This window comes from Nilaparvata lugens, chromosome 1, assembly GCF_014356525.2.
Source record: "Nilaparvata lugens isolate BPH chromosome 1, ASM1435652v1, whole genome shotgun sequence".
Lineage (NCBI taxonomy): Eukaryota > Metazoa > Arthropoda > Insecta > Hemiptera > Delphacidae > Nilaparvata > Nilaparvata lugens.
The window spans coordinates 74,998,558-75,022,188 of NC_052504.1; the positions used below are offsets into that span (position 1 = coordinate 74,998,558).

At 37.5% G+C, this 23,631-nt stretch overlaps 1 long non-coding RNA gene across 2 annotated transcripts in view; it reads left to right on the top strand.

The window, feature by feature from the left end:
* The window catches only part of LOC111054868, a 63,147-nt gene that overhangs the window by 12,231 nt on the left and 27,285 nt on the right, over nt 1–23,631 (top strand). For both annotated transcript variants that reach the window (XR_005573297.1, XR_002606325.2), the window contains exons 3-4: nt 7,379–7,467; nt 18,621–18,675. This is a non-coding gene — a long non-coding RNA (uncharacterized LOC111054868). The remainder of the gene's footprint in view (nt 1–7,378; nt 7,468–18,620; nt 18,676–23,631) is intronic.

The window sequence follows — 23,631 nt, forward strand, 5'->3', positions numbered from 1 at the left end:
TTCTGATCTGCTCTTCTTACTCAAGTATTGTAATTTCTGCATTGATGATTATATTTTGATTTCTATCCTAAAAAGCAGTCGTTAGGTCATGTCACAGGCCCTGAAATAGAAACCACAAAACCTGAAACTCTGAAACCACACCTGAGACAGCCAGGTCACTCGATGATTATTTATTTTCGTCATTATGATTTATCAATTATAGCAAGAAAAACATCAACAGTTGTCAATTCCGTGATAAACGCCAGAATATTCCACAGTTATATAAACTTGTTCATGCAAAGTAGAAGCATCGTCTCTGAGGCTTTAAAAACTACGAAATGATAGTGGATGACTTTTCATTTGGAAAATGAAACGAGTTGGATGACAGAAGCGGCTTTAGCTGCGCTGCCCTGCGCCGCGGGTTTGCCATCATGACGCTGAATGTGGCTCATGCTGCTCAACTTCTTTACAGAAAGATACGGACTGTATTGTACGATATGCATAGACACACTTGTTTTTGCTGGATGGTGTGAGTGGTTGCGGGAGGAGGGGTTTGTCTCCGACTATAATGTTTGACCGGGTGCTGCGACGGTGAGGGAAAGGGAGAGGGTGTGCCCTCGGTGATAAGGCAGTCGACGAGGAAATGAGAACTGGTACGCGAGCTGAGATAAAACCGGGGCAAGGGAAATGGCAAACAACAAATTGAAATAGCTGCGTCGGGGGAACGCTGAAGCTGAACGCGTTTCGAGCTGCTGTCGCCTGGCAGTCAACGCACACTCACACACAAACTCCTTGCCACCCCCCTCCCTCTCTTCACCCTCCAACCCTGTCAACGGACGCCACCCTTCAAGTCTTGCTAATGGCCTGCTTCCCCCGCGTCTTCTAACCCCCGCCCCCGCCCTACAGCCCTTCTCAAACTGAACCACTCGCCATCACACAACTGTCTTGACAAACTCCAACCATTTCTCCTCGGTTTCAGTTTACATTAAACAATCAGGTCGTGACGCATATGGCCTAAAATGCTTCTCTCTGTTGCCATGACAACTACACTGCTGCCGTACAATTTGGCACCACCCTTCTAGCATCGTCTGACACTTATTAATGTCAGAATTTGAAGACAATGGCAGCCTGTATTAATTGATGCTGCCTTTAAATCTATGACTTCCGTTTGTTTGTGTTCCGTCATGTCGAACAGATGTGACCTTATCTTGAATTATGCACATTTCAATTCCAATTCATTTATTATGTTAGCTGCAATATGAAACCAACATTGAACACACACTGTACCAATCTCATTGAGAGGAATCTACCATAACAGTGGAGTAGAACACCAATACCATCTCGCTGAGAAATACCAACTGTCAAATATTTCATTTTAATCGATCAATTCTGATTATATCAACAATATTATTATCCTCAGTAACGAGCTTTCAGGAGGAGAAGATGAATAAATTATCCCCTATTCAAATAAACCTGCAATTTCTAAATAATCAAATTGAACATAGTTCAGAAGTCCAGATGTGGGGTAGGATACACATCACGTACGGTTGTACGATGCATAATAATATATATAATGATGTAGTCATCTTTTTTTAATAATATTATATTACATTTTTTCTCACATTTTGTTACCTTGATCAAGATAAACCCTATATATTTACAGCTTCAACTATCATTACTACCATTAGCTTTTCCATTACTCATTTGATAACGAGCACAGAGTCTTTAAGCTATGTGGAGAATACTCATGCTGTTGAAAATTCTTTCTATCCCCATCTCTTTTCACTTTACTGTCTAGTCCTCGACTCGAAGAAATATCTTTTGAAATGTTTTCTCCGCCGAATGCCAGTATCCCGAAGCTGATATTACTTGCCAAGTTTATATCCCCTGCGTTGCCAGACAGATTAGCATTGTTCGTTGCTTGGGGGAGAGATGCTGAACAACTGAACAACTCGTAGTGTGGAGCTGCAGCTACTGTATTTGGAGAGGTGGCGGCTGCTAAGCGAGAAGACGTGAGCTTCACCTCCGACCTCTGACCCCTCCTTGTCTGCACTCGCCTCCTCTCGCTCCTGCCTTTGCTTGTCTTACTTGCAGCAAAATTGTAGTTTTTGAAGCTGCTGCTGAAATTTCACTTCACTTGACCCCCGTAACCTGTGTGAACGCCTAAATCAACAGCCAAGACCAGCCCTGTAATTTGGACAGGGACAAGTTCGCCTGCTCTGCCTTTCCTCCAACTTATTAAACGCAATATGTCTGCTCACATCTTCACACAAACATTTAAACGCGCACACTCAAGCACGCGTCGCGCTCCAACTTGCAAACTGCTCCAAACTGCTACTCCTTTCATCGCTGCTGCTTTTGCTGCTGCTCCACTCACGGATCTTGTTTATTAAGACTTGCTGTCTGAGTTTCTGTTTCGCATCTCAGTCCCTGAGTTGCTGTTTCTAAGGCCAAGGGACTCAACTCCCAATTTTGTCAAAACAATCTCCCAAAGCATGTTTGTCATTCTGCATTGAAGACTCCTGGCACCTGCCATTCGTAAAAAATACATGTAGAAGTTCAGAACTTTGTTAACATTATGCTAACTTTATATCATAGCTAACTTTGTGTCTGATGGCAACTTTGTTACCAACAAAATTGATCAGTTGTGATCATTATATCGCCTGAATAATGGAATCAAACTCACAAAATCAAATCAAATCATTTTATTTTCCATTTTACAATATATACAGAGCATGAAAATACCATAGTTACTGAAATAATTACCATATAACTAAAAAATCACAATCATACCCTGAAGAACATTACAAAAAATCAATATATATGGAAAATAATCCCAAAGGTTACAAAAACCTGTTTGGGCAGAAAAAACTACTTAAAATAAAAAATAAGTTTTACAGTTAACAAAGCAATTTAGGAAATAGTAAAAAAACCTAAAAAAAGGAAAGAGAACTTCAGTATCAGCAAATATTCGCAATGTATTCAAATAAGTTCATAAACTTGATAATCTACTGATGTTGAGCGAATTTAGCATATAACAATAACCTCTGACTGTTGCCCTAGAAAGGAATAATGCAATGGTAACCGTATATTTTCTTCATAGTTGCACCAATTCAAAATGCCAGATCCCAATGAAAATGTCTCCTTTGTCACCTTGACGTTTCAACTATCCTACGATTTGCAAAAATCAACCAATTCTATTTGCAGATAATTCCAATAGTTCATACCATTCTAGTCAAGTGAGCTTAAACAAATTGCAGCTTATAAATTTAGTGGTGTGGGTCATTTTCTTTGCAGCTGCAGGGAAACCTCTTGAACTTGCCAAGTGGCAAGTCTCCAAATTTGTTTGAATCAATACGCTGTGTACTTGACCGAGAAGTCGATGGCGGTTTACACCATCGTTATCGTTAACTATGGAACTTTTGCCGTTCTCATTCATTGCTTTCTCTTCTGAAGAGACATTATGTACTTGAAGGTTTTATTGTCCCCTTAACAATCTCGACTTCATTTGGCTTTATCTTTTTCGTTCATTCGTATACATGGAGATAAATGTCATCGGATGCTGTCATTTACACTAATGAAGAATTGCTCTTCAGAAAGTCGCTGAAATAAGAGCTGCAGATGGATATTGATAATTGAAATGTTTTCATAAAAAAGTGTTTGAGCAAAGATCCACTTTTTGAATTGTGATAGGGACAAGGGAAAAATATTGAGTCTATTTCGAGAATTTCACTTTATCTGATGTCAGGATATTTTATAATTTCCAGTTGAACATACTTATTGATTATTGAAATTTATCAACTATGAATACTTGATAATTTTTCAATTTGATAGACTATATTGTCTTTTTCTACTTTTTTCAGACACACTAGTTTTGACATAATTCCATTTTCGTGTCAAAATAAATCAAATTAATTTATTCTAATTTATTTTTAATATCATAATTGATATTGTGATTGAATAAATTGTATTGCGAATTCAAGAAATGAGATTGAAAATAATAGAAGATCGACTCGATGAGATTATAAGATCCAAAGAACAATAGCACTCATAATAGTTTTTCCAGTTTGTAGCAAATCAATATTTCCTGATCATGAAAGCTGCTGTCATTCCATAGACAGATAAGTTTTATGTTTGTTCAGTAGAGGAGCTTCTTGAGAGAGGCTTTAGGGGTAAGAAAAGGAAACAGACTAGCAGTGCATTACAGTTTTCCAAAAAAGTGGATGCTGTCTGTTGAATACGTTGCGTTACGACGAAATGGTCGAACTCACCCATTCGGTAAATGGTTCGATCCAACAGTAGGCAAGCTGTCAGACGGAGCTGTGAGTGTGCGATCTTGAAGCCGCAATCGACAACCGAATCCGAATCTCTCACTATCAGCAGCCACTTTTGCGGAAAACTCCAGTACCGACTTTATATGTCTTGAGTAGGATACTGTTATGTATCTAGTGCAAGTCGATTCAGAATAACATGCTCCCTGGTATACAGTGTTGCTCCTCCTCTTCCCTTCAATCCATGTAATGGTATAATCGAAAAGTCGATTTCCGATAAGTCGGGTCATCGGGCCGATACACACTGCACTGTTCTTTTGCCTTCCTGTAGGGTGTTTGTGTAGGCCACGGCCTGTGTGCTGTGTTCGTGTATCTCTGTGTTGGTTAAATTATCCATGGAATACACGGTTAGGCTAAATTCCTCGATACCCGGTACGTGTAGCCAGTTACGTGAGTGTCTTCCCTCTGTACCCAAACTGCTTATTTTCGTTTCCCTCTTGCTTGCTCCCCTCTACTCTTCTCCCCTCTTGCCCAACATACTCCACGGTAGTTCACGTATCCAGCCTTCCGTTCCTGTTTTCCTTCTCTTATAATTTTGCTCAGCAATCTCCAACCTCGCATCCCGTTATGCTTTTTTTATTGTTGAGCAATCGGAGTAGTAGTACCACCCCCTCTCCGCTTGCAACCCTCCTCGTTTGCTAACCAATTTCTAGTCGATCGATTTTAGAGCCACCGATTTTCCTAAGATACCCCTCATTTCGTCTTCTCTGGCTGCTGTTTTCCTCTCCCTCTCATACGCCTTTCCTCCATCTCTCAGTCTTTCTTTCTCCTATCTATTGCCAAACCAGCTGCCGGTTTTGTTGGTTTTGTTCGAACTAAGACGCCAATCGTCTCCAGAACTGAAATCGAGCTGCTTGGTCTCTTCTTTTTCTTTCTGTCAGAAGACGTTTCTTCATCTTTCTTCTCTCTCTCGGGCAACTAAACTTTGCTCCATTTGCCACTCGCAGCCCCAAAATTAGCTTCACACACAACTCGTGTTCATATTGTGAACTTCGCTCCACTAAACTGATCGTTTTCTATTGGTAGTTTTGACGTTGTTTTCTTACTCCATTACATCCAGCTTCTAGACACATAACCCTTTACTTTGCCATCATGGGAAAAATACTATGTTAGAAATGATTTCACTTGATCACAAAAATGTTAGATCAAATCCATACTGTAAATTGAGTAAAATAAGAAGTTTATTATGTTTAAAGATAACCTTAACCCATCAGAAATCGTATCTTGTGTATATTATGTTTCTTCATAAATATATAAATCAGTATATTATTATTAGAATTTACTCAGATTTCAATTTTGAGAACGATTTCAGAGAATTGTGACATTGTGACTGATCTCAGATTGTATAGATTCTATTATTGAGATTGAATCAATCGAATAATATTGCAAGATTTAAGTGTTCCAGCTTAAAATGTTAACTAACTAAAAATCTAACTTCTTTGCTTATATCAAAAGTCTATTGCGTTTGAAGTCTATTTGCGTTTCATTGATATAAATCAGAAGTCGAGATATCAAGCAATAACTAAGAATCTGATAAGTAAGAAGTGCAATATTAAATAACTTAGCCTATACTTTTTGATTCACCTGAATTCAACTCTAAACCAATACAAGCAAGGACCTGTTTTAAGCATTCTAGAAATGTGAAGAATACACGTGAAGCAGAAATCCGACAGGAATGTCAGGATTGTCTATTCTTTGAATAAGCTTGAAAGTATTGAAATATGTGAGAAATATTGATAAAGAAGATGGAATTGATGCGCCCCACTAAGCAAGTGAATTTACAAATGAGGTTAAAAGGGCAATAGTTAATCAAGCATGAAGAATTCTATTTCCATGTCGGTTGTTTAATGATAAGAACGTGCTCATGAAGGGTTTGAGGTGGTGAAGGGGGGGGTAAGGTGTGGTGTGTGCGGCAACGCGGCAACATCCATCTTTAGACTGTTGGAGGCAGCCGACCGGGGGACGTGAGTTTTGGACTTTTCGGGAAGATGCGAAGCGTACGGTCACGTATACATTATTTCGTTTCGAGTCTGCTCCGTATCATGATTTATTGCGTTGATACATGAGGAAAAGCCCAAGTGCTTTTCTGTGTGCGTCTATAACATGCGTATTCCATACGCAGCTAACCCCGAATATCAGCAGCATCAGCAAGAGAAGAGACAGCGCCTGCTGAACAGCGAGTAGGCTACTTGTGTGGCACCGACTTGCAACAGGAAATCGAAGCGGTGTGCTCTGCCCTGCTCTGTCTGCTCCCCAACCAGTGTGCTCTGCTCCACTCCAGTCGCTCTCGAGTGCAGTCCTTCATCCAACCAAGAAATAAGTCCTACTCAGCTTCCTCTTCCCTTTCATCCGTCGCTCGCATCCCTTTCTGTCGGCTTCCATTCCAATTTCCCCTCTTCCATCCTTCTGCTTATCAGTTATCTGTCTCACTCCCTCATTCTCATTTTTTCTTGCTTGCTCACTTTGATCGCCGGGCCAAGATATGATTGTGATGTAAGCCTAAATGCCATTTGTTCTGTTCGCTTTTATGCAACTCTCCTCCCTTCCTCTTCCGCATCTATTCAATTCACCTCTTTCATTGATTTTTCGATTTGATCTCTACTCCACCTTGTTAGTTCCATTCACAACTTGTGAGGTTCATTCTTGTAATGGGTAATTTTTTTGCAAATGCAACAGATGGGTCTTTCTAGCCTCTGATTATATTGTTTAATTTAGGCCTACAATTGAAACTTCCCTATTTAAGCTTCAATGAATGCAACTAATGATTCATGTCATACCGTCATCATTCGAAATACTTTTTACGGAAAACAATCACAACTAATGAATAAGAAAATCCCCTGAATGGAATGTTTTTCATCTGTACTGCTCCTATTAAAACTTGATAAAAATTACTATGGGAATTATTTCAGCTTCAAAAAATTCGAAAAGCGCTTCGGTTTTAGTTTAGTTTTGTAGCCCGCTTTTCATAAGTTTCACTTGATGTGAATACAGTAGATTGGCGTTGTTGATCACCTTTTATCATGTTATTCTGCCATTTTAATTTGACAAATTGATTGCTTTTGTTGCAGGTTCTCGTTTTTGTATCCAAAGTATGATGATGCCCATGATATCGAACTAAGCAGATAATTAGCTTCCTTCTTCAAATACATCAGTAGAGGTGAGAGAAATACAATAATATGCGAATCTGAAAATTCATTTATCAAGATCCTTGGCGAATTCTATTCCACTGCTATTTCTTATAGAAGAATAATGCTGAATTGAATATGATCAAAACATACATGAACCCAATTTACTGCCTCTAAAAAATGAAAGTCGTAGAGTATTTCGGTCGTAAAACCTAACTAGAAAATGAAGACTGTATGAAGCAGCTATAAAAACTTTGATGTATGATATACTTTATCTCTTATGAAGAATATTGAAGATTGAATCTGTAGATTCTCTTTATTCTTGCTATATAGATCCGTAATGGGTTTCCAATAGAGAATGAGGCTATTCGAAAAATCCAATCTTTCAATAAAAAATTTTATATTTATTATATAATAAGAAAACAAAGATATTGTCAAATTTCATTAAAAACTTATAACAATACTCTCTCTCAGTTGACAATGTTATCCGAGATTATTCAGAATATTTATCACTTCATAATAACTTTAAACTCGAATTTGAAAGGAAGTGTAGATTAGCAATATTCTTTCACATATAATTATATTTTAGAAGTGAAGTGATATTTTCCCAGTAGTGTCATTTTTCATTTATTTATTCATTCATAAACACTATTTATTTTTATTTTAATGGATTGTGTTTTGTGTATCATTGAATTGTGATAGGTAACTATACTGAATGAAACAACTGACTTGAGTTGTAACAATATTATTATTTCATAGAAACTAGTTTCGGTTCTCACGCTCTTATGGTTCACAATCTAGCCTTCATTGGAGACGTAAAACAAAAAGTAGTTTCAGGATTTCTCAATAAATAATAAGTGGTTGTCATAAAGTGCTGGTATTTCTGTATAGAGATTTTCTTATCCATCTTATAATCACATCGTGTTTCGGATGGACACGTTAAGTCATCGGTCCCGGCTGCCTAAAAAGCAGTCGTTAGGTCATGTCAGAAACCCTGAAATTGATCAGTTGCGACCTGAAAACTCTGACACCAGACCTGAACCAGCTAGGTCACACGATATCATTATTATTATTATTATCTCATCTATAATGATTTCTTATATTAAGGAATTTCTTATTATATCATAAGGAATTGGCAATCCCCGCCTATTTCATCACTAGAAAAATTTATGTCTCTTAACACATCCAAATGAACAATTATCCATTATTATTATTGAAAACATGATGCATGGCTCTTACAACTTCATCAATAATCAAGATTTCTCTTGAATATCAATAGTACCAGTAAATGTAGAAGGTTGGAAATGCATGTCGTATAAACCTTATGCAGTATATTATGCGATTTCACTGGAGCTACCGAACATTGTACCCGGGTGTACATTGGCTGTGAACATACGTCTGGTTGTAGGTCATTATTCTCTTGTGGAGGCCATAAACCACGCTGAGTCCATTCTTTCCAATAGTGGTGTGTACTGTGTTGGAGTAGTATGCAGTACTGTACTTGCAGGTGGTCTAGCCAGGGCAAGGCTCAATGGATACGGAGGAGGACGCTCTAAATTTCACCCAGATTCATTGCTACTGCTGTGCGACGCAACAATTATTTATTAAACCTCCAGCCGCATCTAGAAAAACGATTCTGGCATTCCTTCCCTAGGATCAGGAGTTTTTTCCTAAAAAACCAAGGTGCTGCAAATTGAGAAGGATTTCACTATGTAAAGGTAGAATTTTGTAGCTTATTTGTGGATCCTCGGATATCATTCATTCGATTGAAACATCATTTTGGAATCGAAAGTATAATTTAATAAAATGGATATGTTGTTATTCAAAAACTGATAAATTTGTCGGAGATTTCAATATCAAGATAGGCCTATAACGATTTAATCCCCTTTCATATTTATATTTCTTTTTTAATAATCATCTTATTGAATGCTACCATGAAAGAGTTTCAATTCATAGACTATTGCCATGAACAGAGTAAGTAGAATAAGAATAGAATAACTATTTCATTCTTTTCTGTCTGGTAATGGATGAATCAACGAAGTTTGCCAATAAAGTAAATGGATTTTTCGGCTATCATTTCAGATTTTAGTATCGTAATATTATTCATCTTAATACATTCCCAATTATTATGGTAATAATCGAATTATGATCTGTGACTTATAACACCGGGAAAAATTACCAGTAGTTATTATGATCTTCATTCACGTGCAGATGCTTGATTTTCAGATAATAATTAACCATTCATGTCTCTTGACTTTCGACTGGACAACTGAAAAACAAAAAAACTCTGAGTATTTCTATCCTCTTGCGATCGTATAAAATGGTAGTAAATTTTCCCACAAACAAAACAAGCGAACTACATCACCAATGTTTACGCAATGCTACCAATGTTTACAGAAAAAGTTCGACTCTTCTCAACCAACTGCTGTGGCTGGTGTCGTTTAGAAATATTTGTGAGCTGGAACACACTTTTTCCATTTTCCATGTGTAAATGGCCCTGAACGGCGGGGAAAACTAATAATTTGTGTGCAACAGAGATAAAGGTGAATTATGAAGAGGATGTTCGCTTATAAGTAAGTGCAATTTTGCGATTGTGTACACAGAATATCAAACTGACTTCTTCCTACGCACTTCCAACCGCGTAAAAATATTTTTTCTTTCTCCTTTCTCTTCAAGTATCTCGATATCATTTCGAGAGAGTGGAAAACTGCACAAAGTACTGTTTCTCGCTGGAATATTGCTGACTTTCTTTATGCGTTTTCCATCTTCTCCGCTAGCATTTTCATCGAGTTTTTTCCTTGGAGTTTGTGAGTGTGCTATATTCTTAGCCATCTCCATTTGGTGTTCCAATATGCAATTGAACTCGAGTGATATCGATATGCTCTCAGCATTCTCATTTCTTCACCGACGTCTATTTCACTTGCTATACAGCAAACACTTGACAGTATAGATTTGATTGGTCCTTTTTCCATTTTCTACAAGTAAATGAGGTTTCTACAATTCATCTAAACAATTTCATTCAGGATTCACGTTTCATTGTCATCAACCCACTCTTTTCAATCTGAAACATTTTTTTCTTATAGTATTAGCCAGATTGATGGATCAATCGTTTAGTAATTAACTACGGATTTGATTTTCGCTAATTTCGTATTTCATGAGAAAGTGATCCTGATATAATATTTTAACTTGTAGGGATGATGTATTTCAACACACATTCCAAATCATTCCTCAAGTAGGAATGAGTTTAAAGTTCACAACACATCTTCTATTGAGATGTTGCAGTATATTTTATTCAAATAGGAGTAGGATAATTGACGGATATCAATCATTGCTCTTAGATGAACCATTTCACCGAAACATGTGTTGGATCAGGCAATTAGCTACACGAGTTTACACTGTTGAACGGTATTTGAACATATCGTTGGCGTGCACTTTCGGAAGTTCGGGTGTGTTTCTGAAGAGATAAAAACTCATCGTCGAGTTGTGCGGCTGTAGAAACAATATGGGGATGTCGGATGTCGGTGCCGTGTTGCCGAGAGTGTAATTGAGAACAGTTATCTGTGGGCATTAGGCAAGCGAATTAGAATCTGACATAGAGAGATTCACTTTAAACTGTCAGTATTCGATATGCATAACATTGATGATTTCCATTCAACTAATGCTGACAAGGTAAAGTGAATCTCAGCAGCAGCACTTCTAATAGCCGTGCAGAAGGTGGAGACGAGGTTTTGGGGGGGAAGGATGGGGAAAGTGCTGGAAAGTGCCGCGATAACAAAGTTGCCGTCATTTAATGTGATAGAGCTTTGAATTTCCTTTGCGAAGATGAAGAAGGGAAAGGGGTAGAAGAGTTTACAGGGAAGGAAATCTCGCTGGCAACGAAATTCTTGCCTTCACAAGCTGCGGGCGAACTTAGCCTTACTACTTTGCTAATTGGGTAAAAGTTTTGCGAGCTAGGTCGAGGGTGGGCGCTGACGCCTTTGCGGTCAGAGTGCACAATCGACGTCAAATGGAGATGAACGCCAACGTCTTGGACGCCTCTGGTCAACTTACATCGAATTAGCAAAGTGAATGATGATGGGTCGAGGTCCACTACTGTAGTTATGAGACCGTACATCATGATCAAATGGCAAAAAGGGTGGTTCGCAGATTGTGAACGAGCTTTGATTCAATTCTAATTTGCTCCTGTGATAGCAGCATCCTCATTTTTTCATAGTTTTTTCTTGAACTGAATATCTTATTCAGGTCCGGAATTGTTGTTTTTTGGAGCATAAACTTGTGAAAAGACAAAAATCCATCATTTATCGAGTATTCTGTTCACAAATCATCATGTCAGTAGGAGGAAATTTTTTTATCAGATTCTTGCTTCTTGGAGTCCTATTATTCGTATTCAATTATGTAGAGTGTTAAACTACAAAAATTTCAAGTTATTACCTATTCCTCTTCACCCTATTATTCTCCTATATCATTGATTTCATTTTTCGCTAATCTTTATTATCTTCTCTAAATAAATATCCAATTTCCTGCTTTGAACGGAGACATTGATAGTTTCAACAACTCATATTTGAACAAATCATATTTACGGAAAGATATATGTGAAATGTGTATCCAGTTCCTTTCTCCATTATTCAATTGTCGTCCACAAATGTAAGATTACGATGGAGATAATGATAGTGGAGGGAAACCATAAATCATTGTTCTCAACAGCATTCACTTTGGAAAGCTTTTTGCTGGTGGCATTTTCTCGTGGTATGAATTTCAGGGATTTAATCAGAGGTCGCAATGTTTTACAAGGGACCGTGTATCGGGCGAACTGTGCTGGTGGGAGAGGGTGCAGTGGCCTTCTTAGTATGTTTAGAGTGGTGTTTGTGACGCCAGGGGGGGGGAAGGGGAGCAGGAAAAGGGTTTTTTGATGGGGAAGGGGTTGAGCTTTTTATATTGAGGCTGACGTTATCGGCGATGCTGGCGGCTTGAAATGTAGGCGAGGCTGTCATTTTGCGGGACGACCACAAGCTATGAAATCTCGTTTTATGATCAAAAACCTTCCCGGTGATAGCAGAGCGGAGGGAGGGAAAGGGTTGTGCCTTGGGGAAGGCATCGGGATAAGGGCTTTTCTTTTTAGCCAAATGCTAGCTGACGTCCTTCACCATTTTCACTGTGCCTCGGAAATCTTTTCTTTTTTCTCTCCAGCAAGTTCTGCGCTTAGAATTCTTTCTTACTGGCCCGGTCAAGTTGGATGGAAACTTTCATCTAACCGGAGAAAGATTGTTGTGCCATTAAATTCAAGAATTGTATAGATTTTCTTCTCCCGACTAGCATCGTGCCTTGTATTTCTGAAAAATCACGGATTTCAGCTCAAATCAGAAGTAAAAATCCTATAACTGCATAGCATGCTGTAGTATTCTTGTGATTGAATCCCCTCGGAGTTGAAATACCATAATCATTATGTCCGATTGAAAACTTGAGTGGGCGTTGATTATATGGTAGATTTCAACTATTCAGGGCTTTTTCTCAAATGCTATGAAACCTCAAAATACGTTGGTGTATATGAATTGAATGAATTTGAAATATGTCAACTACTACTGAGTGAAAATACTTTTTATCTGCTAGGTTCTTAGATTCGAAAATGAGACGATACAAATGAAGGGTACGGTAACTATAACTATGCATAGTAAGTCATTTTGCGAAATGCAATTTATAATGGGATTGATATACTCTTCAATCTATTCATTTTTTATATTTATGTAGCTCTTATCTATGTATTGATTAGGAAAAAATGATAAATGTTTTCCCTCAGGACCTCATTGTTGATAATAAATAATATTCTGAGCTATGAAATAACATTTCGCAGATGTTCACGACTTCTTGGAGTTTTATAATATTGTGTGCACAGTGCTCATGTGTCCTTGTGTTGCGAGATGGCTTTCATTTAATTGAAAGATATGGCCGCAAATGGTGGGCTGGTGGTACAATGTTGAGCATTCATTTCGAGTGCTTGCTACCGCTCCACGATTGGTGGCATCAATTAATTATTTTCACAAGTTGCCGCGCTTACACACGCACCCGCACCCACGCACAGACGCACACTTTGTATGAAATTGTATAGCCGAAGAATATCTCTTCTACTTTTTGCAGATCGAGCCCGGGCCCGGGCCCCTCGTCGTCATGCCGCCAAATGAATAAAATTATTAATGTCTCTGGTACTTGGCTAAGTTGTACTTATAATTTATAACGCCGAACAAAGTTTCCGCTCGACTTTATCCAATTTTTATCCTCAGCCGGGCTTTTCCGGTGGGCTCTTCGTTCGCTCTCCAAAGCCAACGGCCTAATTAAGTGCGAAGCGTCAAATGAAAGAAAAAAGAAAAAGATCGTGTGCTCGCGCCCGCAGTTTGCCTGCAAGTTAGAAAGCAATTTCCCGTGCAGCCAGTGCTAACAACCTCCTACAAAAACCCTTCCTGCTCCCCCCCCCCCACCATCAAAGCCACCCCTGGGCGCATGCCTCATCGAACCCACGATGCCGATCTCGTAAACTGTTACCGAAGAAGCAAAAGGCCAAAGTAGATAAGGAAGGCTTACTTTTAATGCTAATGGAATTTCTAATTTCTTTTGCCGTTCTCAGCACGTTACGTTCAGATTTCGATAAATAGAGCTGAATGATTCAGAGGCCTCCTCACCTTTGCTGGAACTGTTCTCTTTCGCTTGACTTCATTTTGTTTTGCGACTACGCAATGCATTAATTTATACAATTAAAAGAGTTTTACTTTCTCGAAAATTCAGAACTTTAGCTAGAGCCAATTCATAATATATAATTTCTTGTAATGAATGATTAGATACGCACATAAATAAAATAATTATTTTTTTACTGTGAATCACTTTCTCATTTTCATATTTGTGCCTCTCTGAAATTCTGCAACATGCATCGTACTTCATGTAAGGTGTGAGAGAGTAATCGTGAGGGGTTTTAGAGAAAATAAATGTTAGAAAAAGCTGTGCTAAATCATGTTGGATTCTTTCCATGTGAATAAAAAGGAGGAGACTTCATCAGTGAATTCAGCAGGTAATGAATTTTTCAATTAAGCTCATCTAGCACCAGCTCTGTTTTCCAACGAAACAATTAGGTAAATTATGTTTTAATCCTGCTAATTAATTCCATCAGACCTTGAAAAGTAAATTCAATGTGTATGTTAATTATATTCGAGCACTGTTCATTTATTTGTACATGGTTGAGTTTAAGTTGGAGAGAAAAGAATAAATACATCTGCTAAGACGGCAATAGTAATCTTTTCAAGTAAACATTTGTGGATGCTGTAGATTAAGGCCCTGTTTGAAAGAACGGAGTAAATAAGAGAGAAGTTAATAAATTAATCAATTTAGTTGATTGAACGACGGAGGCGTTTTAACGCAAGAGTGGTGGTGCCTTGATGAGTTTGTGAAGTAATGCGGAGGGAGGATGAAGAAGGAAGGAAAATGAAGAGTGAGACAGGACAACAGAGGAGTAGTGCGAATAAATAGATGCTCAAGTTATCTCGTAGCTCTTGAAGCGTTCCGCAATGGTAGGAAAGAAACGACAAGAAAAGTGGGTCTCTTTTTCATTCGTTAATAGAATCCTAATGGAACAACCTTATTTATCTTACTTTTCAATTTCAATATGGAGCGACAAGTGCTCTTTTCAGTATTGATATTGAATTCGATGTACAGCAAACAGCTCGAGTGAGAGAACACTCACCCTTCGACTGCATTCAAATCGGACGCCATTCTCAGTCAATTGTGAATCAAACTTCCGTGCCATTCTCAACATTCTGAATATGGTTAGCATTTGAATTGGATGGAGCTTTGGTAAACACCAATAGTAGGGTATATGAAGAAACCCCCAACTTCGGATGATGGAAAAGTGAAGAAAAAAATAGAAGCAAAGGCTATAAAGAATTCTCTTCGAAATGAGGAATATGTGTCTCTTATTCAAGCCTATGACATTATTTTAATGATTTAGTTATCTCTTATCTAGATAAATTTTATCTACCAAAAGGTACTACTCCTACAAATACTACTTGGCCAGTTACCCAATTCAGATGTAACAAAGACCAAACAGTTAATTATTCTAAGTTTTGCTCGCGTTCTAAATGTAAAAAGTTCTAATGAGTTGAACACGGTTGGCGCGAAAGTAGATTTCACTCGATTTTGGCAACAATAAAAAGACGATTTATGTTTTAATTATGCTAGGGGGAACACTATTGAAGATAGTGTGCGGTGAGCATTCAGGAAAACAATACTTCATTAGAGAAAGTGGTCAGGTTTGCAATAAGCACGTTTAAGCCGGACTTAATAAGCAGCGGCAGCCGGTGGTTCGTGACTGCTGCAGTCTTCCACCCCACCACCGCCCCTCATCACACCACCCACCCTCTTGATCGGCGCTTTGTCTGTATCTTAGCGAGGCTTTGTCTCCGCAAAAGTTCATCATTTCATCCTCCTCCTCCACCTCCTATTCGGGAACTGAATATAAGGACGAACCGAGTGGCTTTATAGAGTTGATAAGGACAATACGGGCTGTCTGCCTGCTTCTGCTTCTCAATACTGGCACGAAATTCTCCCTCCCCTCTTCCAACTGCAGCACCATTCTCATCAAACCATCGCATCTTTCAGGTACTTGAAAATCTGAAAGATTTTTCCCTTCAAGCTCGTTGTGCAAATTGTCTGCAAAACTTCGTCTCACCACTTCTCAGTGATCATTCACTCTATCAGTTGGATGCAGAGATAACTTGCTCAGTAGAATTGCAGTATATTGAGCAACGATAAATTGGAAAGAACATTCGAGCTCAACTGTACGAAACATCTGTACTAGAGTGGAACCTTACTTGGCTAGTGTTGGGAGAGAACAAGGTCCATGTTAAAAGAAAGCCGAAATCAGGATATTGTTAGGAATAAAGGACTTCATTCTTATCTAAGCCTCATCAGCTTTTAAAAAACGTTGAAGCGATGGTGAATGTAAAATTAATTTTCTTAGTTATGCTGGTTTGACTCAAATTATCTGTACTATTAATAGGGTAACATCATATTTCAACTGCAGGAGTTATACTATAAATTATTATTCTACTGGATAATTTTTCCCAAGCACAGTAAACTCTATATTGACTAAATAGATATCTATGATTTATAAAAAAAAAATATGTCCTGGGTTCTAGTTTGCAGTATTTACCCACATTCATCCATATCATTGTTCCAACTGTCCTCCATTTTTTATTTATTGTGGTTCATTCTACCCAATCCATGGTATTGATAAAATACGGTAGGCATATTATTTCAGTCTGTTTATCCAGATGATGAAGAGATAAAAAGCTATATACACTGAGTATTATTCATCGTTGGTTTTCCACGTGAAATACGTTCTCCTGTTTATTGGAAAAGCTTAAATGGATTGATTATCGCGAACAACGACCATGTATGTAAAAAATATACAATATCCCCTCGGGTATGATTTTCGCATTGTATATTTACCGGCTTTTTGTTTTTCGCTTACATTCAAATTCTATTTCTAGTATCCGTTTCTCTCCTCTCTTCTCTTCACCCGCAAACATTATCACAGTGCATTACCTGATCACGCTCATTAACCGATAAAACAAATTACCAATGCTCAAATTATCACGTTTTATACCCTGGCTTTCCTCGTACATAAACAACATTCAATCACAAACAGACTCCTCGCTCTCCTTCTACCCTTCCACCTGTATTTTCAGTTTCAGCCTCACTCTCTCTTCCTCTGTTCATTCTCTTTTTCATAGTATCTTTCTCTTTCTTTCAAGCTGTCACGAATTCCACTCTCTCTGTCCTACTATCCCACTCTTTCTCTCTCTCCTGCAAGAGATTACATTAATCCTTGTCATGGTGTGCGCGGGTGTGTGTGGATGCGCGTGGGAGCACCCACCCCACATCAGGGCACACAGCGTAGCGACAGCAACCCCCTCCATCGCCATTACTGACGTGTCATCAGGGAATAATCGATTAGTATGACGTCACACAGTTTCGTTTTATACATAATCCGAATGCTCCTGTGCTGACCGAATATAGAGATATAAATGGAATGTTGCTTCTCTGTTAGACTCGTGACTAATTCCCAGTAGTGCCTTATCCAATCGTTTTAAAATCTTCAAATGCTTATTTCCAACAAGAGCCTATAAGTTCTTCTCCTGTTGTAGCCTTGAGGGTTTCTCGAGAAAGCCAAAATTTCCCAACCATCATATCGACTGTATTCAGATTCATGTACTGTAGATTTTGTTAGTATTCTATTGAATGAAAATTCATTCTGTTCTGTAGATCATTTCCATTTGTAGAGAGTGGTTTTCCATGGAATTTTGAAAAAAATAGATCGGTTTTTACTAAAATCTAGCTTTGAAGTTGATTGGCAAGACTTGTTAGCTGAGGCTCTTATGAGGCTACTTAAGTAATTGTAAGGACATTCTTGTCAATTTCTGGTCTTCAATTCTGTCTGAAATACACCACGTTACAGGCGTAACACTCAATATTTTTCCATCATGGGGATGATCAAGAACGATGTGAAAAATAAAACACTTTTCCTGGCGGCATTAAAAACTTTGGAGTTCCCCATGAATTGGGCCGGTTTGGAGTGATGTGAAAAGTTTGATTGATTTTGAAAGTTTTTTTTCTCAAACGGTTAGTCGCCGAGCACTCTTGGGAATAAAAGTGAAACTTCGCTTCTGGATGTAGTCGAAAAGATTATCGCATTCCTATTCAGCTGTTGGCAACATCACTCAACATCCCTCGCTGATGAAATTAATTCCATATCTGTGAATATCTGTGAAACTTCCACCCTCGTCATTCTATAGCAGGCGTGCCAACTGCTGGCGGTTGATCTTATTCTTTTATCTGGTAGTTTTCAGCTCATTTTCACTTTTTAAATTATAGTCTTCCCCCTTTATCCTGCTCCACTATGATAGCATAGAATTCTCAAACCTTATAATATCAGCGCAGAAACTTGATAAAAAATATAATATTATTTTTTAATATAAATGCTCGTGAGCTGAAATGGAAGGGTGAGTGTTTAGCTTGAAACTACATTATCCATCCAGAATGCACTATGTTATGCTCTGATCATCGATTTACTCTCTCTAAACCTATCATTTATCCCCAAGTCTCCCCATGATAGCATTCATTAAACTATTTTTTGTTTTTAAAGGGGTTCGAGTCTGGAAGCAAGAGTGCTGATTTGGCTAAAAATTGCTTCAAAACTGGTGAGTACTAATTAGATCTCAGTTATTTCAACTATTCCATCTTCAATTTAGATTTTTGGTATCAATTTCCAGCTCCAACTAAGTAATTAAAGATAACAAATTCGTCTGCTTACTCATCACGATTACAGTTCATGAGTACAGTTAAACCAACCTAACAGTATGTGAGTGATGTCACATGAGCTGCTAATGAACTTCAATATTATCAATTTTGTTGAAAGCTACTCAAAACTTGCAAGAAGTGAGAAATTTCTTTTTTTTCTCAAATTGCTGAGAAATCTAGAAAAATCCTTCAGGAGTGAGAAATTATTATGGGTTACTCATTTATCGTATCAATAAAAAGCTCCTAATTAACCAATTACTAATAAATATTAGCTTGGTCAACAACTATTCTATAATTCTCTTAACAATAACGTCTCTTTTATCCACCCCTACAAACAATAATCTAATTTTGCTTGCAATGGTGGATGTGGTCGATTGAGCTGTTGTTTACGAGATAGAGAGGAAGAATGAGTGAAGTAGTGTATGGGGTGGAGCAACTTGCTGATGCCTACCGTTGATTCTGTTCATTACGAGCCTATTTTTGCGCTTATGCGGAAGGGCGCTCGCTTAGAAATTGTCTTCAAATGAAATTGAAGGCAGCGATCGGCCTCTGCGGTATGCTGTGCTGCTTCTTACGAGTCTCTACCGCAGAGAAAATAATATTGCGTCTATGGTAAGCAGTTTTTCCTCGGACGAAAAATACATATCGACCACTATTGGAAGGTTTTTCTTAACGTTGTTCAAGCTCTTGAAGTTCGTGTGTGTGTGTGTGGTGTGTGTGTGTGTGTGTGTGTGTGGTGTCTTTTGTTTGCCAACGGCGTATCAGCTTAGTAGCGGCGTTGGATTGTTACAATATGGTGTGCGGTAAGAAAGAAGAATCGTGTGCGCAGTTCCCTCTCCTACACCTTACTGCCAAAGCCCAAATATATTTTAGAAGATTATGTGAGTGGAAAGAGAAAATAAGGAGAGAACTTGTACGGGCAGGCTTTTTGTCTGTTCTATGTGCTTGTGAACAGAAAAAAGAGAGAATAAGTTAGAGGGAATCATTGTGCGAAGAGCAGAACAGAGCAGGGAGAAGAAATGTAAGAGCATAAGAGAGCGCTTCAGGCAGGCCAGGCAGCCGTTGTCTGTTTTTCCTCTTCGACTCACAAACTTTTCTATATCGGCTCAAAACTTGCAAGAAGTGAGAAACTTTCATCCGATCCTTTCAATCATATTTTTTCAGTTTATAATTTAAATTTCAACCTTATCCGACAGTGATGCTCTCTTGTGAAACTTCTATAATATTCTTATTATTCCAGTCGCAGCCATGATGAGATTCAACTTCTATCTTATCACAATCCCCCGCCTTGGTTCTCTTCAGTGGTTTTCACCATAGAGAAACAATAGCATGAGTAGATATCCCATGGTACAGGGCGTTTATGTCGCAACTTTTACTGTTATCTCAAGCCTATAGTCCACTTAGTTCTTTCCTGTGAAGCTTTATGAAGCTGGTAGTCTCTAATAATGTGCCATTCATACACTCTTACCCGGTCAAAACAGTAAAAATCGACAATAATCGACAGTAATCGGCTTGAGATAACAGTAAAAGTTGCGACATAAACGCCCTATACCATGGGATATCTACTTACGCTATTGTTTGTCTATGGTTTCACATAATGTAAACGGTATTAGTTACTTCATGAATTGGATTAAAGTATATTTGGTTCTTTACAAATGACAGATTGCTCCAAATTTAATTAAAAGGCGAAAAGTCTTTGTTCACGAGCTTTGATTCATGATATTAAAAAAATATGAAATTTTCTTAGACCTCTATGAGTCTAGTGCAAGTTTTTTTCATTTTGATCAAACCAGAAGACAGATCTCATTCCATTAGGCAATTTCAAACTGTCAATATTAATCATTTTTCATGTTAAATTGATGTAATTTCAAAATAGTATATGAATATAGAGGAATTTCACAAAGGTTTCCTAATTGGTCTTTGAAAATCTGTAATTTGAAAACCTCGAAGTATCTATGTTGCCGAGTTTTGGTAAATGCAAATCTTTTCTGTGTGGCAGCAAGGATATGGTGCTCAAGTTCAAATATTTATCGCACTCCTTGTCGAGAACTTTGATAGCCCACAAATAATGATTCGCCATAATAATTGAATGCGCTATTTTCGCTCCTGCTAAACTGAACTAGCGTCTTCCTCTGCTTCACTCTGCACAGTTCACCTTTGCAAATTAGTCTTTCTCTCCTCATCCTCCTCTTCCTTCTCCATATAATCAGCTTCTCTTCTCTGCTCATTCAATTTCCCGTAAGGGTACAGTTTCTTACGTCTTCGTAATGAAACTTGCTTATCGAAGGGTAAATTAAATAACCTCTAGCAAGACTCTTTAATTTCACATTTTCCTCATTCTCACTTCATCACCAAGCAGCCTAATCAACTTGTATTCACTGTATCCAGGTGAGTCTCCCCTTCAGCTTGTTCACTTTTCTAACTGGAAAAGATACAAAATAGATACTGATCATAAATGTTACAAACTACTGCACAATATCTTCAACATTTTTGACAATAATTTTCATGAAAAATTGAAATTACAAGTCCTTCAAAAATGTGAATTCTTTTTTATAAGTTCACTGTGATATCCGATTCTTACTTTTCCCTTAATATACCATTATACGTATCGAAATCTTTCCTTCTTTACGTCTTTACTTCAATGTATCGGAAGCTGATCCTCTCTTCATCATTAAGAGCATGCTAAGCTTAATGATTTCTGTGGTCTCCGACGCTAACAATGCCATCTCCATCAGTTATCTAGTACAGATTAATTGAATTCAATTTCCACTCCAAATTCTCTTTCTTGATCTCGGATTTTTTTGTTGACAATTGTTTCAGGGGCTTTTCCTACGCTCATGACTTGGTAGAGAAAAATTCTATTTCCCTGAATCTATTGAATTCAAGAATAGATGTGATTAGTGTTTTAATATAAAAGTTGAATTTGACTCTTTTGAGATCGTGATTTCCTTAGCAAGGAACAGAATCCAATTAACTAATCGTTGACTTCGACAGACTAGCTGATGTGCAATTCATTTATGTTTCTCTCGTGAGAGAAAAGACTGCAAGCTGGAGATTTGTATTCTCGAAATTATCAATCGTGGGCACTGACTTTATTTGAAGCATACAAATTGCAATTTCTTAACAAAGAACTGAACAGATAACGTTTCTTCCCATGATGAAGCTTTATATTATGTTGTAAACGCTTTTTCATTTCCATTGACAGAGCTCAATTTAGCTGAATTTATGACTTTGATTTCTGTTTGTTGACTCTGCTCCTTCAAATGCAAATTAATAATTTCAACCATTATTCATATAGGTAATTATCACATATATAATAAGATTCATGAAAATTGGTCCATTTTATGGGAAGATATATTTTTTGGATGAGATACATATCTCTAACGACGATTGATGATAATGAATCACAATGAAGCTGTTACACACAGAGAGTATTCTATATAGAGAGTATTCTATATAGAAAGTATTCTATGTTCTTTGCAATTGAATTCTATAGGCTACTCTCTGGGTACACAACACTGTTCATGAATAGAATAGTCCAACATGTTTGGCTCAACGTTGCTGAATTATTCCCGACTTTTCAATTTTCGCTTTTCTATGGAAAAACAAATCAGAATCTCGCCACAGATATTGCCTCGAGTAATAAATCGATTCTTTTGAAGTGGTATCAGAAGTTTCTCACGGCGATGAATTAAAACTTCACAAAATTATGTGAAAAGTTTGATTGGTTTCGACCGAGCAAGTTTGCTGAGTAAGAGTGAAAAGCCGGTCCCCTCTTCACCCTCACTCATCTCTAATTTCTTTTATCTCTTGTGATCACTTTGCACTCCATTCAGAGGACAACTTTTTACATAATTATTGTACTGACAATCTTCTTTAAACTTCTGTGCTTACAAACTGTGTCCTACGGGAATTCTCTGATTGCGAATGTAAACGCGTTTATCTTAGCAGCTATAAACTTAATCACCATAACATTATCTCTTTGATTGTTCCTCAGAATTAAAATCAAGGGGAAAATCGTTTCTCTTTGACTAGGGTTCCATAATGGAACTTGCACATTGCTTTTGGATTTTGAAGAGCTTGCGTTTGAAGCAACTTTGAAATAAAATGAATTCTTTTTGAGGACAATGCATGTGATTACAATAGTTAAGAAGATTCAGTATTGCACTTGAAAAAAGCTCCAATCCCAAATCATATAATATATATAATAGGTACCTACAATAGCTGTCCCAGGAAGTTTGATTTGTGTATGAAATTTTGTTAAATTTGTGTTTTTTTCAGAAGAAAATAAAGCAAATAATCAGGTGGGATTGATTTATTTATTAGAAAAACATATTTGAAACAAAATTTCATCAACTTTATATAGCCTACTCATGGATAATATTATCAACAAATTATAAGAATTTGAAATCATGAATATTCAATTCACACATATCAATAATAAGAGGTGTTTTCGCCCCATATTGAGAGATTATTTCATCAACTTTGAACTATGATATCCAGTGTACTAAAACACATCTATCAGTTATTTTAATCAATCAATGAGTTAATTTACCTCCAATAAGGAACCACTATTACAAAAGATTATTTGTGTCACTAATTGACAATGAAAGGGAATTCCCATTTCTATATTAACTACATGAGTAATGAAAAATTTCGAAAGCACTATACAAGTCTTGACAAATAATTATTGTAAAAATAACTCAGTTTTTCTGAAACTTTTACTTGTAAAAATTTAGGAGAAGACAGTTTTGGGCTATGCCTGTTGTCTTCTCCTAATTATTTTATAATTGTATCATAATTATGATTTGTGATTGTCAATGAAAAAAATAAATATATATTCTGCTTTTCCACGA